We start from the raw sequence: 17,362 nt of genomic DNA on the forward strand, positions 1-17,362 counted from the left end.
AATTGAGAATTTCAATAAGCATTTTTCTACGGCTGGCCATGCTTTCCACCTGGCTACCCCTACCCCGGTCAACAGCACTGCACCCCCCACAGCAACTCGCCCAAGCCTTCCCCATTTCTCCTTCTCCCAAATCCATTCAGCTGATGTTCTGAAAGAGCTGCAAAATCTGGACCCCTACAAATCAGCCAGGCTAGACAATCTGGACCCTCTCTTTCTAAAATTATCTGCCGAAATTGTTGCAACCCCTATTACTAGCCTGTTCAACCTCTCGTGTCGTCTGAGATTCCCAAAGATTGGAAAGCAGCTGCGGTCATCCCCCTCTTCAAAGGGGGGGACACTCTTGACCCAAACTGCTACAGACCTATATCTATCCTGCCCTGCCTTTCTAAAGTCTTCGAAAGCCAAGTCAACAAACAGAATACCACCGTACCGTCTCTGCTATGCAATCTGGTTTCAGAGCTGGTCATGGGTGCACTTCAGCCACGCTCAAGGTCCTAAACGATATCTTAACCGCCATCGATAAGAAACAATACTGTGCAGCCGTATTCATTGACCTGGCCAAGGCTTTCAACTCTGTCAATCACCACATCCGCATCGGCAGACTCAACAGCCTTGGTTTCTCAAATGTTTGCCTCGCCTGGTTCACCAACTACTTCTAGTGTTCAGTGTGTCAAATCGGAGGGCCTGTTGTCCGGGCCTCTGGCAGTCTCTATGGGGGTGCCAAAGGGTTAAATTCATGGGCCGACTCTCTTCTCTGTATACATCAATGATGTCGCTCTTGCTGCTGGTGAGTCTCTGATCCACCTCTACGCAGACGACACCATTCTGTTTACCTCTGGCCCTAGCTTGGACACTGTGTTAACCCTCCAGACGAGCTTCAATGCCATACAACTCTCCTTCCGTGGCCTCAAACTGCTCTTAAATACAAGTAAAACTAAATGCAAGCTCTTCTACCGATCGCTGCCTGCACCTGCCCACCCGTCCAGCATCACTACTCTGGACGGTTCTGACTTAGAATATGTGGACAACTACAAATACCTAGGTGTCTGGTTAGACTGTAAACTCTCCTTCCAGACTCACATCAAACATCTCCAATCAAAAGTTAAATCTAGAATCAGCTTCCTATTTCACAACAAAGCATCCTTCGTATAACTGACCATCGGCTTCGGCTATGTCATTTACAAAATAGCCTCCAATACCCTACTCAATAAATTGGATGCAGTCTATCACAGTGCCATCCATTTTGTCACCAAAGCCCCATATACTACCCACCACTGTAACCTGTACGCTCTCATTGGCTGGCCCTCGCTTCATACTAAATCGCCAAACCCACTGGCTCCATGTCATCTACAAGACCCTGCAAGGTAAAGTCCCACCTTATCTCAGCTCACTGGTCACCATAGCAGCAAACACCCGTAGCACGCGCTCCAGCAGGTATATCTCACTGGTCACCCCTAAAGCCAATTCCTCCTTTGGCCGCCTCTCCTTCCAGTTCTCTGCTGCCAATGACTGGAACGAACTACAAAAATCTCTGAAGCTGGAAACACTTATCTCCCTCACTAGCTTTAAGCACCAGCTGTCAGAGCAGCTCACAGATTACTGCACCTGTACATAGCCCATCTATAATTAGCCCTAACAACTACCTCTTCCACTACTGTATTTATTTATTTTGCACCCCAGTATTTCTACTTTGCACATTCATCCACTGCAAATCTACCATTCCAGTGTTAATTTCTATATTGTATTTACTTCGCCACTATGGCCTATTTATTGCCTTAACCTCCCTTATCTCACCTCATTTGCTCACATTGTATATAGACTTATTTTTCTACTGTATTATTGACTGTATGTTTGTTTTACTCCATGTGTAACTCTCTGTTGTATGTGTCGAACTGCTTTGCTTTATCTTGGCCAGGTCGCAGTTGTAAATGAGAATTTGTTCTCAACTTGCCTACCTGGTTAAATAAAGGTGAAATAAAAAAGCAGGACAATAAAACACAAGGGAAAATCTACACTGGAGTTGCTTACCATGAAGATAGTGAATGTTCCTGAGTAGCCGAGTTACAGCTGACTTAAATATGCATGAAAATCTATGGCAAGACCTGAAAATGGTTGTCTAGCAGTGATCAACAACCAATTTCACAGAGCTTGAAGAATTTTGAAAATAATAAAATGGGCAAATGTTGAACAATCCAGGTGTAGAAAGCTCTTGGAAACGTACCCAGAAAAACTCACAGCTGTAATCACTGTGAAATTCTAACATTTATTGACTCAGGGGGTTGAATACTCATCTAAATCAAGAAATATTTGGGTTTTATTTTTCATAAATGTTTTAAACATGTTAGAATTTTTCTTACACTTTGACATTACCGAGTATTTAATCCCACTTTGTAACAACAAAATGTGGGAAAAGTCAAGGTGTGTGAATACTTTCTGAAGGCATTGTACATATGCATTTATATTCCAGACTCTGACATTGCTCGTTCTGATATTTCTTAATTCCTTTATTTTTATTTTTGGTATTCATGTGTATTGTTTTGTACTGTTTGATATTACTGCACTGTTGGAGCTAGAAACATAAGCATTTTGCTGCACCTGCAATAACCTCTGCAAATGATGTGTACGCAACCAACAAAATGTGATGAGCACATTTTTACTCCTGAACTTATTTAAGAGAATACTTGACTCAAGACATTTCAGCTTTTCATTTTTGATTAATTTGTAGTAAAAACTAAATAACAATAATTCCACTTTGACATTATGGGGTGTTGTGTGTAGGCCAGTGTCAATTGCTTTTTGCCCCTTTTTCTCCCGAATTTTGTGATTTCCAATTGGTAGTTACAGTCTTGTCCCATCGCTATAACTCCATTACGGACTTGGGAGAGGCGAAGGTTGCGCGCCATGCATCCTCCAAAACACAACCCTGCCAAGCTGCACTGCTTCTTGACACACTGCTCGCTTAACCCGGAAGCCAGCCGCACCAATGTGTCAGAGGAAACACCGTACAACTGGCGACCGTGTCAGCGTGCATGCGCCCAGCCTGCTACAGGAGTCGCAAGAGCGTGATGGGACAAGGACATCTCGGGCCTGCCAAACCCTCCCCTGCTGGGCCAATTGTGCACCGCTTCATGGGTCTCCCAGTCACAGCCAGCTGCGACACAGCCCAGGATCACACCCAGGTCTGTAGTGACGCCTCAAGCACTGCAATGCAGTGCCTTAGACCGCTGCACCATCCGGGAGGCCCCACAAAAACTAAATTTAATCCATTTTAAATTCAGGCTGTAATACATTTGAAAAAAGTCAAGGGGTGTGAATACTTTCTGAAGGCACTGTTTATGTATGTGAATGGTGTGTACAGACAGTATATGAATAGAACATGTGTGTTCAACAGTAGTTATATAAATGACTAGAACACAGTATAAACATATAAAGTGGGTAAAACATGATTAAAGTGACAAATTTCCTGCAATTCTTCATTTTGCCATGTAATAAGCATTTCCCTGCACCTGCTATAACATCTGTTAAACTGTGTACGCGACCAATAAACTTTGATTTGATTTTGATAGAGCGAGAGAGTGACCGCTGTCTAGGCCCCCCACACTGAACGATGCGTGTGTAAAACACACCCATTAACAAAGAGCCCCTTTGTGTTGTTGTGCCCAAATGTCGCTTTTCCATAATGTAAACATAAATCACAGGGTGTGGGGTGCTTACTGTGCCCAGCGAGCAGCAGTGCATAAACTCCCAGGGGTGAAAATGATGCCGTAAAACAGTAGGGGGCCAGTGCCACTGTAGCAGCAGAAACAGTGGTTACTACCTACCATAGGCTGTTGAGAGATGAGGACTGGGTCGTATTCATTAGGGCACACTGTAGCACAACAGACAACGAAATTAGCGTTTCTTATTGGACAAGTTGAGGTAGTCCCTCCCTGCTTAAGTCCCTGTTCTTCCGTTTGGTGCCTAATCAAAAACAACCCAGGGAAAAGACAAGGGATGCATCTAGATGGTCTACAATGGCTTCCTATCCTAAACTTCTTCACCTCTCATGGACTGAGATGATAATGTTTTGAAAAAGGTATCCGACCATAACATATAAATAAACACAAACAAAGTGCAGAGGTAATATTGTGTGTGTGGGGGTCATATTTTTTCCTTCAATGAAATCCAATCAGATAACACAGGATTGTACAGCGATATACAATAAAGGATGCCTACCGGAACATAGTGTTCACCTGTTCAGCTCTTTCACATCAGTGCAGATGAAGGAAAGGAGGCGAGGAGATGAAGCCACTTTAAACTATTGAGATGCAGCCCTGTAGAGAAAAAGAAAAGTGTTTACTGTAGCTCAAGTTTGTCTTTATTATGGCAAACAAGATGGCCGATAAAGAGAGCAAAGAAACTGGTCACTTGCAAAATACTTAACCTCAAATTCAGTATGAGATTATTTATTTTTACTATTTCAAATGTAACCTTTATTTAACTAGGCAAGTCCGTTTAAGAACAAATTCTTATTTACAATGACGACCTACACCGATAGTCAGTGTGACATTGAAATAGACAGAAATAACACTAGGGGCTCTGTTTTAACAAACCTAAAGCAAATGGTAAATCTTAGAGCTATAGGTTCAGAGGTGTGTCAAATATTTTTGCTATTTTCATAACCGGAATTATGGGCGCAGTAGCTAGCAGTGGCGCAAAAGGGCTGGGTTTTGAATAAACACGGTTTAGGTGTGTCGAGGCTTGATCCCTCACTGGCCAATCAGAACGTGCTCCATAGCGTAATACACTGAGTGTACAAAACATTAGGAACACCTTCCTAATTTTGAGTTGCATCCCTTTTGCCCTTAGAACAGCCTCAATTCACCTCTACAAGTTCTGACAATATTCCACAGGGATGCTGGGCATGTTGATTCAAATGCTTCCCACAGTTGTGTCAAGTTGGCTGGAAGTCCTTTGGGTGGTGGTCCATTCTTGATACAGTTGAGCGTGAAAAACACAGGAGCGTTGCAGTTCTTGACACACTCAAACCGGTGTGCCTGGCACCTACTACCATACCCCGTTCAAAGCCACAAATCTTTTGTCTTGCCCATTCACCCTCTGAATGGCACACATACCCAATCCATGTCTCAATTGTATCAAGGCTTAAAAAACCTTCTTTAACTTGTCTCCTCCCCTTCATCTACACTGATTGAAGTGGATTTAACAAGTGACATCAATAAGGGATCATAGTTTTCACCTGGATTCACCTGGTCAGTCTGTGTCATGGAAAGAGCAGGTGTTCCAAATTTTTGGTACACTTAGTGTATGTGGTTGCTTTAAGTTGTGTTTACAGTCTTATGTATTGTGTTGTCAACTCCAATTTAAAATGTTAGTCCGTTATAGCCTAGTTTGTTGAATAGCCTAAGAAACAAAATAATAAAACGTATGTAGGCCTTGCCCATCTTTGATAAATATGTTGAACATGTTCGTAGTTCTCATTGTAAGAAGCCTAAATGCATGGCTTCAATATGGAAATGTATTGTTAAACATAGCATTCGCACTGATATAGGGGCTAGGCCTACTGTAATTTGCATTATGTCTGCCATGTCTGAGCCACGGACATGCCAAACGTTGTCAATAAGCAAGATTAAATTCACTAAAGATGGGCCTTAAAAAGAGAGTGAATAATTCTAATCAATTCCAGCCCGCAAACAGATCAAAGTCAAACAAATCAAATTTACATGAAGACATTTTGGAAATAAATGATGGTAGTTGTGTACCAGTTATATGACTGGACAAAGACAACCACCAAAACAACAATGTCCATGAAGAAACCCTCAAATCTCTTCAGTATAAACCAATGCATCTACTCACTAGGTTACAGAACTGTGTGTGTTTCTCTCCAGCGTACATACAGGGCACATGGGGATAAATGTTGACCTTAACACATTCCCATTTATTCCCCCCAAAGGACTCTTCGCCTGGGTCTGCGAAATGCCACGGATTCCTGGAGCTTTGGATCACTAGCCTGGGGCTCTCTGGAGCTCTCTCCCTGGCTGGATGGTGCACCAGTCTCTCTAAAGGATTCCGCATGTTTCGGTTCAGCTGGCGCCTAGCCAAACTCGGCTAGGCGAACCAAACGAGTGTGCTCGCACACCTTCCACCTTCGCTTGAAAGAAAAAGCAGCAATAGTAGTCAGAATTAATCTAAGGTAACTCAAATCTGTCATTCAGACTTTTTTTTGCAGAGGAGATCTTAGTTGCACAATTCTACTAACTAGGATGTTTGGTGCAGTATTTCTCAAGTGAAAACATATGCACGAAACAAGGCATCTATCGTTGAATGACAAACGACTTCATTGACGAATCCCTACTGTCGATCAATCACCAACGAAGAGGCGTAGTTGTAGGATCCCAAACTTTAGCTTGACTCGAGAAACAAATGTGGGCACGAACAGCCTATGTTGCCATAAGATATGGACAAACTGTTCCGAACTGTTTTGGATGGGGAGCATGCGGGCGCCTTAACCCAAGATCAGTGCACCCGGTCTTGGTAGAGGTTGTTCATTCACAGCCTCTCGTGTGTGTGTGTGTGTGTGTGTGTGTGTGTGTGTGTGTGTGTGTGTGTGTGTGTGTGTGTGTGAGAGAGTCAGAGAGGGGATTAGCCCTGGCTAGGCCCCCTGTGGTTGTGGTACTAATGTGGTGCTGGCCACTGATTGGGCTGGAAACACAGATAAGGGTCAGACTGAGGGGTCAGGGACTCGGGGACCAGGTGACAGAACAATAGGAAAATCCCCTTTTCTTTTCTCTCTCTCTCTTTTCCCTTGTTCATTGGATTCCAAGATGGCACCGCAGAGACAATGGCTGAGGGTGCTGAAGAGAGGTGATTATGTTCCTCATATTACTAGGCACAACACACACACACACACCTTTCTCATATTTTGTTCCCACACACCACATGCACACATACACCTCTCATACACTGAACACAAACATACACTCCCTTTACAAATATACAAACACAACTGTAAACCACTCACAGCTGTACAAAGACATGATAAACTCTGCTTCATAAAGCAACCAATATAACAGGACTGGAGTTGGGTCTACATCCAGCCAAACATAACTGTGACAGAAGAATGAAGGGTAGATTGGTGAGGATAAATAAAAGGAGAAGATGAGAGTTCCAAGTACATTCCTGTGGTGAGCTAGCTTACATAACCATATTTACATTATATATATCAAATTCACACGCCAATACGTCTGTCTGTCATAACACATTTGTATTGAGTTCTCTCCTGGACTGTTTCACAACACCGAGGCGAGATTGAGCTACTAAATCGTTGAAGGACGTGACTGTAGAATGGTTCTTAGGTTGGGCCGGAGGAGGAATATACCCCTCTTCTTTTCACAAGGACACGGGGAGGCTTGCCTCCGTCCTTCAGACCACCTGTCTGCTGTCCACTCTGTCTCCTTTCGCTCTCTTGTTCATACTCTCTTTCTGTGTCGGTCTCCTTTTTTCTCTCATTCTTCCTCTTTGTCCCCAGTTCTTCCGTTCCTCTCCTTTTCCATCTTGTACTCCTTTCTACATCTAAACTCTCTCTTCCACTTCTCCATTCCTCCTCTGGCCTTGTTCTTTACCCTCCGCTTTCCATAAAGCTCAATTCATAGTCCACAGCCGTGTAGCCTCAATAGTCCGATGGGCCATTATTTATTCCACATTTACAAACCTCATTTCATTGGCTGTTCTCAAGTTGCAGACGTATGTCCCAATAAATCACGCACCTCTGCCGCATTGAACTCTGTTGGACGCTTAAGAGACTCTCCTTCTCGTCATTTCTCACTCTCTCTCTTTTTTCCCTGTCCCCTTACTCACTCCTCTCTTCTATCAATATTTGTCATCTCGTTCTCTCCACGTCTTCCTCGCTCCATCTCTCCGCTCTGTGAAGCTGGTTCAGGAATGTTACGTACTCCCATGTGTGCTCCTTTCTCTCCACCATATATACTGGAAGCTTGGAAAACACTGCTTGACATTTCAGCCTCCCCAGCACTCACACTGGGGCACATTCAGCCAACACTACGAAGGCTCGACCCCCGACTACGGCCTATAGGCGGACAATATAAAGACACTTTAAATTATACCCGACTTCATTAAACAAGACAACATGGTATGTGTATAGTATGGAGATGTTAAAAGGTCTCAGAGATTTATTCAGGCCCGAAAAGATCAGCGATGTCAGTTTTTTAGGACATGTTGATATAGTGCTGAGAAACGTCTGTTAAAGCTGGTTGCTCCGTAGAATGTTTGTAGGATAACATGAAAAAAAAAAAAAAAGGCCATTGCTAGGTGTTACGTGGTCTTTAGAGTTGAGGGGGTGTTATTTCAAATCAAATTGTATTTGTCAAATGCACCAAATACTGTACATAGACCGTACATAGTTTAGTTGTTCAGCAGTCGTATGGCTTGGCAGTAGAAGCTGTTAAGGAGCCTTTTGGTCCTAGACTTTGCGCTCCGGCAACGCTTGCCGTGCGATAGCAGAGAGAACAGTTTATGACTTAGGTGACTGGAGTCTTTGACAATTATTTGGGCCTTCCTCGGACACCGCCTACTATATTAGGTCCTGGATATAATGAAGAGGGCACGACAAAACCTTTTCCCCCTCAGGAGACTGAAAAGACATGGCATGGGTCCCCAGATCCTCAAAAAGTTCTACAGCTGCACCATCGAAAGCATCCTGACCGGTTGCATCACCGCCTGGTATGGCAACTGCTCTGCATCTGACCGTAAGGTGCTACAGAGGGTAGTGCGTATAGGTGTTCCTTTTGTCCAGGTGGGAAAGGGCAGAGTGGAGTGCGATTGAGATTGCGTCATCTGTGGATCTGTAGGGGCGGTATGCGAATTGGAGTGGGTCTAGGGTTTCTGGCATGGTGGTGTTGATGCCATGACCAGCCTTTCAAAGCACTTCATGGCTACCGAAGTGAGTGCTACGGGGCGGTAATAATTTAGGCAGGTTAACTTCACTTTCTTGGGCACAGGGACGATGGCTCCCTATCCACTGGATGTGTACCAAACTCACCAAAAGTGTCAGTAATAAAGCCTCCAATTCCTCTCAAAAATGGTTGAAAAGGCTGTTGCGCAGCAACTCACTGCCTTCCTGAAGACAAACAATGTTTTAGACCCCATCATAGCGCTGAGACTGCTCTCGTGAAGGTGGTAAGGCGTGAGACCAAGGCTCTGCATCTGTCCTCGTGCTCCTAGACCTTAGTGCTGCTTTTGATACCATTGATCACCACATTCTTTTCGAGAGATTGTAAACCCAAAATGGTCTACACGGACAAGTTCTGGCCTGGTTTAGATCTTATCTGTCGGAAAGATATCAGTTTGACTCTGTGGATGGTATGTCCTCTGACAAATCAACTGTACATTTCAGTGTTCCTCAAGGTTCTGTTTTAGAACCACTATTGTTTTCACTATATATTTTACATCTTGGTAACGTCATTCAGAAACATAATGTTAACTTTCACTGCTATGCGGACGATTTCGATGAAATATGGTGAAGCCCCAAAATTGCCCTCCCTGGAAGCCTGTGTTTCAGACATAAGGAAGTGGATGGCGTTAAATCTTTTACTTTTAAACTCGGACAAAACATAGATGCTAGTTCTAGGTCTCAAGAAACAAAGAGATCTTCTGTTGGATCTGACAATTAATCTTGATGGTTGTACAGTCGTCTCAAATAAAACTGTGAAGGACCTCGGCGTTACTCTGGACCCTGATATCTCTTTTGACGTACATATCAAGACTATTTCAAGGACAGCTTTTTTCCATCTTTGTAACATTGCAAGAATCATTACCTTTCTGTCCAAAAATGCAGAAAAATGTATCCATGCTTTTGTTACTTCTAGATTAGACTACTGCAATGCTCTACTTTGCTCTACTATCTACCTGGATAAAGCACTCAATAAACTTCAGTTTGTGCTAAACACGGCTGCTAGAATCCTGACTAGAATCAAAAAATTTGATCATTACTCCAGTGCTAGCCTCTAGACTGGCTTCCTGTTAAGGCTAGGGCTGATTTCAAGGTTTTACTGCTAACCGACAAAGCATTACATGGGCTTGCTCCTACCCTTCTTTCCGATTTGGTCCTGCCGTACATACCTAAAAGTACGCTACGGTCACAAGACGCAGGGCTCCTTACTGGCCACAGAATTTCTAAGCAAACAGCTGGAGGCAGGGCTTTCCCCTATGAGCTCCATTTTTATGGAATGGTCTGCCTATCCATGTGAGAGACGCAGACTTGGTCTCGACCTTTAAGTCTTTATTGAAGACTCATCTCTTCAGTAGGTCCTATGATTGAGTGTAGTCTGGCCCAGGGGTGTGAAGGTGAACAGAAAGGCACTGGAGCAACGATCCGCCCTTGCCGTTTCTGCCTGGCTGGTTCCCCTCTCGCCACTGGGATTCTCTGCCTCTAACCCTATTACGGGGGCTGAGTCACTGGCTTACTGGTGCTCTTCCACGCCGTCCCTAGGAGGGGTGTGTCACTGACATGATCTTCCTGTCCGGGTTGGAGCCCCCCTCGGGTTCGTGCCATGGGGGAGATCTTTGTGGGCTATACTCTGCCTTGTCTTAGGGTAGTAAGTTGGTAGTTGAAGATATCCCTCTAGTGGTGTGGGGGCTGTCCTTTGGCAAAGTGGGTGGACATCCTGCATGTTTGGCCCTGTCCAGGGGTAACGTCGTTAGGGTCAGTCTGTTATATCTGGAGTATTTCCCCCGTCTTATCCGGTGTCCTGTGTGAATTTAAACTCTCTCCCTCAGGACCTAAGCCATAGGACCATGCCTCAGGACTACCTGGCCTGATGACTCCTTGTTGTCCCCAGTCAACCTGGTTGTGCTGCTGCTCCAGTTTCAACTGTTCTGCCTGCGGCTATGGAACCCTGACCTGTTCACCGGGCATGCTACCTTGTCCCGGTCCTACTGTTTTGGACTCTCTCTCTCTCTACTGCACCTGCTGTCTCTAACTCTGAATGATCGGCTATGAAAAGCCAACTGAGATTTACTCCAGAGGTGCTGACCTGTTGCACCCTCTACAACCACTGATTATTATTATTATCTGCTGGTCATCTATGAACATCTTGGCCATGTACTGTTATAATCTCCACCCGGCACAGCCAGAAGAGGACTGGCCACCACTCAGAGCCTGGTTCCTCTCTAGGTTTCTTCCTAGGTTCCAGCCTTTCTAGGGAGTTTTTCCTAGCCGCCGTGCTTCTACATCTGCATTGCTTGCTGTTTGGGGTTTTAGGCTGGGTTACCGTACAGCACTTTGTGACATCGGCTGATGTAAAAAGGGCTTTATAAATACATTTGCTTGATTGATCTGTTTGAAACATGTAGGTATTACAGGCCAGGGAGAGGTTAAAAATGTCAGTGAAGACACTTGCCAGTTGGTCCACGCATGCTTTGACTACATGTTCTGGTAACCCATCTTGTCCCATGGCTTTTTGAATGTTGACCTGTTTAAAAGTCTTGCTCACATTGGCTACAGAGAGCGTGATCACACAGTCGTCTGGAACACCAGGTGCGCTCATGCATGCTTCAGTGTTGCTTGCCTCAACGCGAGCATAAAAGGTATTCAGCTCATCTGGTAGGCTCGCGTCACTGGGCAACTCGCGGCTGGGTTTCCCTTTGTAGTCCGTAATAGTTTAAGCCCTGCCACATCCGACGAGCGTCAGAGCCGGTGTAGTAGGATTCAATCTTAGTCCTCTATTGATGCTTTGCCTGTTTGATGGTTCGTCTGAGGACATAGCGGGATTTCTTATAAGCGTCCGGATTCATGTCCCGCTCCTTGAAAGCAGCAGCTCTAGCCTTTAGCTCAGTGCGTAAGCAGGAATCAGGACAGAATTATGGTCAGATTTTCCAAATGGAGGGCGAGGGAGAGCTTTGTATGTGGAGTAAAGGTGTTCTAGAGTTTCTTTCCCCCTCTGGTTGCACATGTGACATTTGCTTGTGGATATGTTCGGTTGTCTCTAAGTGACACTTTCAATATTTATTTCAAGAAGCTGAGGCTTCCATTTTAGACAATTGGAGGATCAGTAGAACTTCAGTAGGACCTCTGATACGAACACAATGGAAGTGGTTTCCGAATACCGAAATGTTCTTAACTTTGAAATGGGCTTAAGAAATGCATCAAACCTTTATAAAAGATAATCAACATGTAATTTATAACCATTTAGCCATATACTATACATGTCTTACATGTTTGCATCACATGAAAGCAACATTATAATTGTATGTCGCCTTTAAAAAGTAGAGAAAGTTCCAGTTTAATATTACATGTTTTGGTTGACCAGTCTGTATATTCAGTCTGTATATTCAGTCCATTGATTATCTAGAGAGGGTAACACTTACCACAACTAACCTTAATTTAAAATGCTATAGGCAGATACTACAAGCTATAAACATATCTAGATACTAGAGCCTATATACAGTTGGTCGGAGGTTTACATACACTTAGGTTGGAATCATTAAAACTCGTTTTTCAACCACTCCACACATTTCTTGTTAACAAACTATAGTTTTGGCAAGTCGGTTAGGACATCTACTTTGTGCATGACACAAGTAATAATCCCAACAATTGTTAACAGACAGATTATTTCACTTATAATTCATTGTATCACAATTCCAGTGGGTCAGAGGTTTACATACACTAAGTTGACTGTGCCTTTACACAGCTTGGAAAATTCCAGAAAATGATGTCATGGCTTTAGAAGCTTCTGATAGGCTAATTTATATCATTTGAGTCAATTGGAGGTGTACCTGTGGATGTATTTGAAGGCCTACCTTCAAACTCAGTGCCTCTTTGCTTGACATCATAGGAAAATCAAAACAAATCAGCTAAGACCTCAGAAAACAATTGTAGACCTCCACAAGTTTGATTCATCCCTGGGAGCAACATCCAAACGCCTGAAGGTACCACGTTCATCTGTACAAACAATAGTACGCAAGTATAAACACCATGGGACCACGCAGCCGTCATAGCGCTCAGGAAGGAGACACGTTCTGTCTCCTAGAGATGAACGTACTTGGGTGCGAAAAGTGCAAATCAATCCCAAAACAACAGCAAAGGACCTTGTGAAGATGCTGGAGGAAACAGGTACAAAAGTTTCTGTATCCACAGTAAAACTAGTCCTATATCGACTTAACCTGAAAGGCTGCTCTGCAAGGAAGAAGCCACTGCTCCAAAACCGCCATAAAAAAAAGCCAGACTACGGTTTGCAACTGCACATGGGGACAAAGATCGTACTTTTTGGAGTAATGTCCTCTGGTCTGATGAAACAAAAATAGAACTGTTTGGCCATAATGACCATCGTTATGTTTGGAGGAAAAAGGGAGAGGCTTGCAAGCCGAAGAACACCATCCCAACCGTGAAGCACGGGGGTGGCAGCATCATGTTGTGGGGGTGCTTTGCTGCAGGAGGGGCTGGTGCACTTCACAAAATAGATGGCATCGTGAGGCTGGAAAATTATGTAGATATATTGAAACAACATCTCAAGACATCAGTCAGGAAGTTAAGGCTTGGTCGCAAATGGGTTTTCCAAATGGACAATGACCCCAAGCATACTTCCAAAGTTGTGGCAAAATGGCTCAAGGACAACAAAGTCAAGGTATTAGAGTGGCCATCACAAAGCCCTGACCTCAAACCTATAGACAATGTGTGGGCAGACCTGAAAAAGTGTGTGTGAGCAAGGAGGTCTACAAACCTGACTCAGTTACACTATCTCTGTCAGGAGGAATAGGCCAAAATTCACCCAACTTATTGTGGGAAGCTTGTGGAAGCCTATCTGAAACGTTTGACCCAGGTTAAACCATTTAAAGGCAATGCTACCAAATACTAATTGAGTGTATGTAAACTTCTGACCCACTGGGAATGTGATGAAAGAAATAATTCTCTACTATTATTCTGACATTTCACATTCTAAAAATAAAGTGGTGAGCCTAACTGACCTAAAACAGGGGATTTTTACTAGGATTAAATGTCAGAAATTGTGAAAAACTGAGTTTAACTGTATTTGGCTGTGTACGTAAACTTCCGACTTCAACGGTAGATAGATAGATAGATAGATAGATAGATAGATAGATAGATAGATAGATAGATAGATAGATAGATAGATAGATAGATAGATAGATAGATAGATAGATAGATAGATAGATAGATAGATGTCTAGCGATTGTATAGTTGGGTAGTCTTTACATTTCTGAACAGTTTGTCTGAGGAGTACGGAAGATCCTTAAGGGTGATACCACACCCACACAGCCTTATGTGAGAGGGAGAGAGAGAGACAAAAAAGACAGAGTGTGTGTGTTCGTTAGTATGTGAGTACGCTAAGCGGGATAACACTCCACAGTCAAGTCTCACACCTCCACTAGAACAGTCCCATTCATCATAGTGTCCCAGACAGGACAAGGGTCACACACACACACCTCATTAAACAGGAACGCAAGCAGCCTAGTACAGTACGGCATGGCACGGCTCACATGATAAACAAGGTCTCTCTGACCTTACCTTGGAAACACAGACACAAGCCCCGTTTAATCTCTCCATCAAGGATGAGGCAGGAAGATACTTATTCACATTGAAAAGTTATGTGCCTAATTGGTATTTCTTAGGATGCGTCCCAAATAGAGCCCCACAGTGGAAATTTCATAATATCCATAAAACCTAGCGGTCAAATTGGGAAATGGTTCCAATTGTTTTCCCACCATTTATTTTTCCAATGAAAAATAATGAAATGAAAATGAAAATAAAGGCTGTGTTTCATGTAAGCTTACCCTGGCGTGATGTTTTGATAACCATGTAAAAAATAAAATTACAAATATCAGACAAAGGTGACTTATCAATATATTTATCACTATTTACGCTCAGATTCAAAAATGCTGATTAGCATCAAAGTAGACATCATGCACGACTACAAATCACTGCAAGCTCCTGCACGTCATCTACTTTGCGAACAGGTATTGTGTCAATATAAAACTTGCCCAAGACAGTTCACAGAAATGTAGCCAATTTATGAATTACCACATTTAGCTAACATTAGATTAATCCATTAATCCAGAGAGTTACATTAATCCAGAGAGTTTTACCTTTGCCTCAATTCGGTAGTCTCGTCTACATCATCATGGCATTTGTAGTTCTTTATGATAGCCACATTAGCAGTTAATGACCATTTCATTTGTCAGGGGTAAATACAGGTGAATATATTGAGCAAAGTCAGAGATTTACACGGTTACCAAAACGACAAACGCCAGGGTAAGCCTACACGAAACACAGCCTTATTTCAAGTGTTCTCAAAGCCCCTATGGGATTTAATGGTGGAAAAACTATTGGAACCATTTCCCTCTTTGACCGCTAGGTTTTATGGGTATTATGACTCACACTGTGGTACTCTATGACACCCTATATAGTGCTATATATAGTGCATAGGGTGCCCTTTGAGAGGCAAGCCCCTACAGGTTGTTAATGAGTCGAGCTGAAATGTGTCGTGTACTCTCGTGGCTTAGATGTCATGTTGTTTCTGGCAGTTTCGAAAGAGCAACAAATTCTCTTAATATATCTTTCCTTGATTCCTTGCATTCGTTCTGCTCCCCTCTTTCTCAAAATGCATTGGAAAAGAGGCTCCAAAGGAAAGGACCTTCTCCAATATGGTAGATGAGGCGGCGAGGAGAAAAGGATGGAAGGACTTGCAGAAAGGCGAATTAGAGCCAAGGGCTCAAGCCTGATATGTGCTAGTACCTTGTACCCTTTGACACGATGTTTAAGCATTGTATATAGAAGGACATAGCCTGAAGTTTGGGTAAATATTGTTCATAATGTGATCAATAAGATTACATGGTGTCAGGTGCCCAGCAGCAGATAACCAAAGGGGTCACATCCCCCACATACACACCAACAACAAAAAATGCTAATTCATAATGTGTGCTCTACCATTCACACATATTGTGCACACTCTCAATTCCCCCAATCTACTACAACAAAGCCAGCGGAGGTAAAAAAAAACTCCCTCTACCCTTTCCTTTGTGATACTGGGAAAATCCATACAAGGTCCAGTCATAAAGTAAACCAAAGTGGATTTCCCCTCCCCTACCCACCCCTCCATCTGTGTGCCAATGGTCCAGCCCAATCATCTCCCCAAGGAGTCAAACCAATCGGGAGTAGAGGAGGGTGGTGGAGACAGGCTATGATGGATGAGCCACCCCAACGGTTGGGTCCCAAATCAAAAAACACTGGTCTCATACTTCCACATATGGAGGATGGAAGAGGTGGGTGACAAAAAGAAAGAAAGAAAAAGAAAAACAAGAAAGAGGGAAAAGAGAGAAAGAAAGAAAGAAAGAAAGAAAGAAAAAAAACGAAAGAGAAAAAGAGAAAGAACGAAAGAGAAAAAGAGAAAGAACAAGAGAGGGAAAGAAAGAGAGAAAAAGAAAGAACAATAGAGAGAAAGAAAGAGAAAGAAAAAATAAATACAGAGAGAAAGAGAGGTATATGAGAATAGAGGCAAAGTGGTTTAGGGGGGGTAGGGCAGAGGGGGATTTCTTATTCCTTCTGTTCCAATGTCAGGGGATGGACAGCTCCATTTAAAACACAATGGACACCCCTCCAGCTCCCCATCACCCCCCTGCTGACCGCAAATGGGACTGTGTGTGTGTGCGTGTGTGTGGGGGGGGGGGTGAAGGTTACAGGGGGATGCAGAAAGAAGGGAGATGCGCACACACACACACACACACACGGTATGAACCCACTTGTACATTACCGTAAATTCACATGCAAACACATTATGTAAACCTATCAACGCACAAACACATACTATCGACCTCACTCACTAGCCACAGGATCACTATAACCCCCTGTAGAGACACAGATGAGCTCAATCTAATGCTCTTCTCCTCCTGTTAACACTGATAGGCAGATCTATAGGGGCCATTGATCCACACACACATGCTACCCATGATGATACACACCCTTACTAACACAGAAGGCACACAACCACACACACAGAATTCTTAAACATTTTGCTGCCCACGCTACGCAGACATCATACAAACACCAGGCCCACATACACACACAAAATGAGTCCTACACCAGTGAATGGGTTACTGGATAATCCCAAGAGTGAAGCTACCTGTTAGAGGAACAATGGATCTATTCACTGCCTGTGTGCACTGCAGCCACACCCCAACTTTACTACTGGCCCTTATTGCTTTGCCATAGATAATTTGGCAATATTATTTCACATTCGGCAATGAGGTTTCAAAAATATACAACCCAACATGCAACATTTGCAACGATTTTACTGAGTTACAGTTCATATAAGGAAAAAATGTAATAAATTCATCA

At 43.4% G+C, this 17,362-nt stretch overlaps 1 protein-coding gene across 4 annotated transcripts in view; it reads right to left on the minus strand.

The window, feature by feature from the left end:
* LOC139565059 (plexin-B1-like) overlaps positions 1 to 17,362 on the minus strand; it is a 122,756-nt gene that overhangs the window by 63,399 nt on the left and 41,995 nt on the right. For 2 of the 4 annotated variants that reach the window (XM_071385087.1, XM_071385103.1), the window contains one exon: positions 4,216 to 4,313. The exons of the other annotated variants lie outside the window; for them this stretch is intronic. The gene's annotated coding sequence lies outside the window, so the exon portion shown is untranslated. The remainder of the gene's footprint in view (positions 1 to 4,215; positions 4,314 to 17,362) is intronic. 4 annotated transcript variants of the gene reach the window in all.

The sequence above is a fragment of the Salvelinus alpinus genome, chromosome 2 (assembly GCF_045679555.1).
Source record: "Salvelinus alpinus chromosome 2, SLU_Salpinus.1, whole genome shotgun sequence".
Classification (NCBI taxonomy): Eukaryota; Metazoa; Chordata; class Actinopteri; order Salmoniformes; family Salmonidae; genus Salvelinus; species Salvelinus alpinus.